Below are 6,581 nucleotides of genomic sequence, written 5' to 3'. Positions count from 1 at the left end.
ATTTTAGAAATCTTGAAAGACAATTGGGACAACTAGCTGCAAATCAAAATACTAGGCCTGCAGGTGCTCTTCCAAGTGATACAGAGAAAAATCCGCAAGTTAGTGCAATTACACTTAGAACTGGAAGGGAATTAGAAGAAGTTCCAAAAAAGAGAAAAGACAAGCCTGTACCTGAGGGTGAATTGATTCCCAAAGCAACACAGGAAGTAAGGAAAGATGATACAATTTCAGCACCTGTGAATGTTCCAAGGCCACCACCACCTTTCCCACAAAGATTGCACAAAAAGAATGACGATCGCATGTTCAACAAATTTCTCTCTACGTTGAGTCAGATTCAATTGAATATTACGTTGGTAGATGCGATTCGTGATATTCCAAAATATGTCAAATACATAAAATACATTGTGGCTAACAAGAGGAGACTGACTGAATTTGAAACAGTTGCACTTACTGAAGAGTGCACTTCAAGGGTCCAAAATAAGCTTCCTCAAAAGCTTAAAGACCCTGGCAGCTTTACTATCCCTGTGAGAATAGGCAATGTTGATGTAGGCCATGCACTTTGTGATTTGGGAGCAAGCATAAATTTGATGTCATTGTCTTTGTACAAACAATTGGGTTTGGGTTCTCCAAAACCCACCACGGTGATGTTTCAACTAGCAGACAGGTCCATAGCTTACCCGGAAGGGGTGATAGAAGATGTGCTACTAAAAATTGGGAAATTTATTTTCCCGGCTGATTTCATTATCTTGGATTTTCAGGCCGATGAAAAAGTTCCTATTATATTGGGAAGACATCTCTTGGCTACAGGTGATGCTATAATTAAAGTAAGAGAAGGAAAAATGATCATGAGAGTTGACAACGAGGAAGCTATTTTTAATGTATATAAAGCAATTCAACTTCCTCGGCAGTATGAAGAATTGTCTATGATATCTGTCATGGAGATTGATGAACAACTTATTACCTCAAGTGTATATTTGCAGGATTCTTTAGAAAAAGCAATTGTGTTGTTTGAAAGTTTGGAGATTAATGATGAGGTTGAGGAGATGAAACATACTTTGAATGCAACATGTGAATATATAAAAGGTTTAAATCCCTTTGAACCTTTGAACAGGCCAGATGGTCCTCCTCTGAAGCCCTCAGTTGAAGAAGCTCCCAAATTGGAATTAAAGCCTTTACCTTCTCACCTTCATTATGCTTATTTGGGTAGTTCTGAAACGTTACCTGTTATTATTTCTGCTGACTTGTCTGAATTGCAGACGGAGAAATTGTTAAGAGTACTACGTGAGTATAAAAGAGCAATTGGGTGGACAATGTCTGACATAAGAGATATTAGTCCAGCTTTTTGCATGCATAAAATTCTTATGGAGGAAGGGCACAAGCCCAGCATAGAACAACAATGCCGCCTAAATCCGAACATGAAAGAGGTGGTAAGAAAAGAAGTGATTAAATGGCTTGATGCAGGTATTGTATTTCCAATATCTGATAGCAAATGGGTAAGTCCAGTCCAATGTGTTCCAAAGAAAGGAGGAATGACCGTAGTGACAAATGAAAATAATGATTTGATTCCCATTAGAACTGTTAGTGGGTGGAGGATTTGCATAGATTATAGAAAATTGAATAATGCCACCGGAAAAGACCATTTTCCACTTCCCTTTATTGACCAAATGCTTGATAGATTAGCCGGGCAGGAATACTACTATTTTTTGGATGGCTACTCGGGATATAATCAAATTGTTATAGCCCCAGAAGACCAAGAAAAGACCACATTTACATGTCCGTATGGGACATATGCATTTAAAAGAATGTCATTTGGTCTTTGCAATACACCTGCGACTTTTCAAAGGTGTATGATGGTTATTTTCACTGATATGGTTAAAAGATTTGTGGAAGTATTTATGGATGATTTTTCTGTATTTGGATGTTCTTTTGATGAATGTTTAATGATTCTTGATAAGGTCTTTGCTAGGTGTGAAGAAACAATTGGTACTAAATTGGGAAAAATGTCATTTCATGGTACGAGAAGGCATAGTCCTAGGGCACAAAGTGTCCAAGAATGGATTGCAGGTGGATAAAGCAAAGGTGGAAACAATCAAAAAATTACCTCCCCCGACATCAGTTAGAGGCATTCGCAGTTTCTTAGGCCATGCGGGTTTTTACCGTCGTTTCATCAAGGATTTTTCAAAAATCTCATCTCCTTTGTGCAGGCTTCTTGAGAAAGATACATCTTTCAAGTTTGATGATGCTTGTCTGAAAGCATTTGATGAGCTGAAACGAAGATTAGTTACTACACCGATTATCATTTCTCCAGATTGGAAACTTCCATTTGAATTGATGTGTGATGCAAGTGATATAGCCATTGGAGCTGTTTTGGGGCAGCGGAAAGAGAAAATATTTTGTTCCATTCACTATGCGAGTAGAACTCTTAATCCATCTCAAATGAATTACACTATTACTGAAAAAGAGTTGCTCGCAGTAGTATGGGCATTTGATAAGTTTAGATCCTATCTAGTGGGGACCAAAGTCATAGTTTACACAGATCACTCAGCTATAAGGTATTTATTTGCAAAGAAAGATGCCAAGACAAGGTTAATTCGATGGGTTCTTCTTTTGCATAAGTTTGATTTGGAGATTCGAGATCAAAAGGGAATAGAGAATCAGGTTGCAGATCATTTATCCAGGCTGGAAAATAGAGGCCATGTCACTGAAGGAGAATCAATCAAATAAACATTCCCTGACAAACATTTGCTAGCCATCACTTCGGATGAAACCCCGTGGTATGCTGATTATGTGAATTTCATTGCAAGTGGGGTGACTCCACCAGAATTCACAGCTGACCATAGAAGAAGGTTCTTACATGATGTGAGATTCTACATGTGGGACGAGCCTTTTCTATACAAGCAATGCGCAGATCAATTGGTAAGAAGGTGTGTCCCTGAGGAGGAGATGAATGCAATATTGCATGACTGTCATTCTTCTCTTTATGGAGGTCATCATGGTGGAGACAGAACTGCACAAAAGGTTTTGCAATCAGGTTTTTACTGGCCAAAATTATTTAAAGATGCACATGCTTTTGTTAAAAATTGTGACAGGTGCCAAAGAACCGGAACGATCACGAAGAAGCATGAGATGCCTTTACAAAATATTTTGGCAATAGAACTCTTTGATGTCTGGAGAATAGATTTTATGGGACCATTTTCGTATTCTAATGGGCACAGATATATTTTGGTTGCAGTGGATTATGTATCTAAGTGGGTTGAGGTCATTGCTCTTCCTACTAATGATGCGAAGGTAGTGGTAAGTTTTGTGAAGAAGCACATTTTCACACGCTTTGGAACTCCAACGGTGTTGATAAGTGATGGAGGAACACACTTTTGCGACAAATTGTTGAAAAATGTTCTAGAAAAATATGGTGTAAGACACAAGGTTGCTACTGCATATCACCCTCAAACGAGTGGTCAAGTTGAAGTGTCAAACAGGGAGGTAAAATAGATTTTGGAGAAAACTGTGAGCGCAAATAGGAAAGATTGGTCCAGTAAGTTAGAAGATGCATTGTGGGCTTACCGAACTGCATACAAGACTCCAATAGGTACTTCTCCATACAGGTTGGTTTATGGAAAAGCATGTCATTTGCCTGTTGAGATAGAACATAAAGCTTATTGGGCTATCAAAAAGCTAAATATGAATATGGACTTAGCTGGAGAAAAAAGAATGCTACAACTCAATGAACTTGATGAGTTTCGGTTGCATGCTTATGAAAATGCCAAGTTATATAAAGAAAAGACCAAGAAGTGGCACGACAAACACATCCAACATCGTGAGTTTGAGCCGGGTCAAGAAGTTCTCTTGTTCAACTCAAGGCTAAAGCTTTTTCCTGGAAAGCTTAAGTCCCGTTGGGCAGGCCCTTTTGTTGTAGTAAGTGTAACTCCTCATGGAACAGTTGAATTGCGAAACATTAATTCAACGGGCACGTTCTTGGTAAATGGTCAACGAATTAAACACTATTGGGGTGGTGACATTCAACGTCACAAAACCTTAGTAGATTTATTTGATGTATAATGCAATATGGCGTCGTACCGCGACATTAAATCAGGTGTTGTGTGGGAGGCAACCCACAAATGTATTGTAAATATAGTTTGTAAATGAGAATTATAACTTGGCCTTCTTGAGAGGCTATATGTTAAGAAAAAAAACAAGAGAAACGTTCAGTGATTAGCGCGGGAGCGCATAGCCCGCGCTAATCGGGTTTCCGTCTGCCTGACCTTCAGTGATTAGCACGGGAGCGCATGACTAGCGCATAGCCCGCTCTAATCGAGTTTTAGTCTGCCTCGGAAAAAAATGACTAGCGCGGGAGCACATAACCAGCGCACGACCCGCGCTAGTAACAGGTAACTTCATTTTTAAAAAAAATTTACTTCTTTAACTTAATAATACCCCCCCCCCCACATACACACACAACCTAAAAACCCCCATTCTACTAAATCAATCTGAAAACACTCCCCACCTCTTCTTCTTCCCAACTCTCCCAACAAAACCCTAATCTTTTTCTTCTTCTTCTTCATCAAATCTCCCCACCTCTTCATTCACCCCATACCCCATCTCCTCTAAGGTATGTCTTCTTTATCTTCTTCTTATTAGTTAATTTTTTTTTATTTTCAGATTAATTTTGTTTTTATGGTGAACATAGTTTTAATTTTCTATTTTTTGTTCGATTTTCAATTTCTTTGCATATATTTATTATAATGTCGTCATTTTTTCCTTGTTTAGTTTTATTATGTAACATTATTATGTGGTTGTCAAGATTGTATATTTTTAGGATAGTTTCTTAAATTTTTTCTTATTTAACATTAGAATGTAGCATTTATAGAAGATTTAAACATATGTTTGATGTTTGGTTGGGTTGAGAAAGTGAAAAATTAGGAGTATGGTGGTGTAAAGTAGTAATTGGGTTGGTTGATGGTGAATACATTGTGACATAGGGTTGGAAAAAGGTTGAAACTCAACATGCTCACAATGTGTTTGAAAAAATGCCTCTTTGGAGGAAGTGATGTGACCAACTATGTGGTGAAGTCTAAGTAGCCCGGTTTGGTTACCCAATTGAATAGGGCTAACTCTAAACTACTTGCAGGTACCATGGCCCCTCGTAAACGCCCAGCATCAAGTTCCTCATCCAAACGCCTAGCTACAGCAAATGTTGGTGGACGGCCCAGAAAATCAGTTGATACTAGGCCATTCAACAGTCAAAAGTTTGTGTCAGCCAAGGCACAGGACAGATTTAACAAAAATGAGGAGAAAACAATAGTGCCTGAACAAGCAATGGATGCAAATGCTTTGGCTATTAATTGTCCCAACATAGCAAACGAGTTGAGGAGGCGTGGGCTTGACATATTCTTCGAGGAGCCAATCGCGGCGAATGTAATGCTAGTGAGGGAATATTATGCCAACCTTCCGGAACATGATAACTACAATGTTACAGTCCGAAAGCGACAAGTCAATGCATCTATAGAAACAATTTGGGATGTGTACAGGCTACCCCCAGTGGAGGAAGATTACATGGATTTGTTCCAGGCATATAACAGAAAGCTAATACCATGGTCCACGTTCACCGACATAATTTGTCGCCCGAATGCAGATATCCAATGGTATAAATATGGGAACAAGTTCCACACTAATGCCTTGAAGTTCGAGGCCAAATGTTGGTTGTACTTCATCAACAGCCGTCTCTTGCCTTCCAAGAATTTGTCTGAAGTAAACATCCCTCGAGCTTGCTTAATATGGTGTTTCATGAATAGGGGATGGTTTGATGTGCCATTGTTGACACATAAATAAATGTTCCAGAGGGTTAGAATTCAACGCTACGGGTTGTATTACCCATCTCTTGTCACCCTACTGTGCCTTCGAGCCAATGTACCAAACAATCTTGCTGCAAATGGATGACTAGCTAAAGTCAATCCTTTCACGGCTAAAATGGTCACCACAGGTAAGGAAGTTGTACATCCAGCTGAATTGGTTGCTCCTAATTCTGATGACAGTGACGATGAGGAAGGAGAGGACCAACAAGAAGGAGCTGACGATGTGGAGATGGGAGAAGATGCACCACCTGCACAACCACAAGCTTTTGATGCAGCAAGACCGTCTAGGGCTAGTCGGGGACAAAGGATAGACCGCATGGAGCAGGAAATCACTGAAATTAAAACATCAGTGACAGTTCTGGGGAGACGTGTTGATGAAATGCAAGATCAGCAGAAGAAAACGGAAAGCCGGCTCTTGGGTTGGCTTCGTGCAATTGGTCAGGCATGCAATGTGGATACCGGTTCTGTCTCCGACCAGGAGTGACTCCTCGGGGAAGTATCTTTGCTTCATCTCTTGTTTATAATGAAAGACATGGGGACATGTCTCGCTTTAAGTGTGGGGTGGAGGATTCCCTTAAACATATGTTTAACTGTTCTTAAATGTTTTGGATGGTAGTAATTTTTATGGATTTTTAGGTTGTTTCAATTGTTTTGGATTATTGGAATGTTTTGGTGGTGTGGTACAATATATAATGTTTTGGGATTGCGTGACTATTTCACTTTTGTTTTTAA

The sequence above is a fragment of the Nicotiana sylvestris genome, chromosome 2 (genome assembly GCF_000393655.2).
Source record: "Nicotiana sylvestris chromosome 2, ASM39365v2, whole genome shotgun sequence".
NCBI lineage: Eukaryota > Viridiplantae > Streptophyta > Magnoliopsida > Solanales > Solanaceae > Nicotiana > Nicotiana sylvestris.
Note: the sequence above shows the minus strand (reverse complement) of the source record.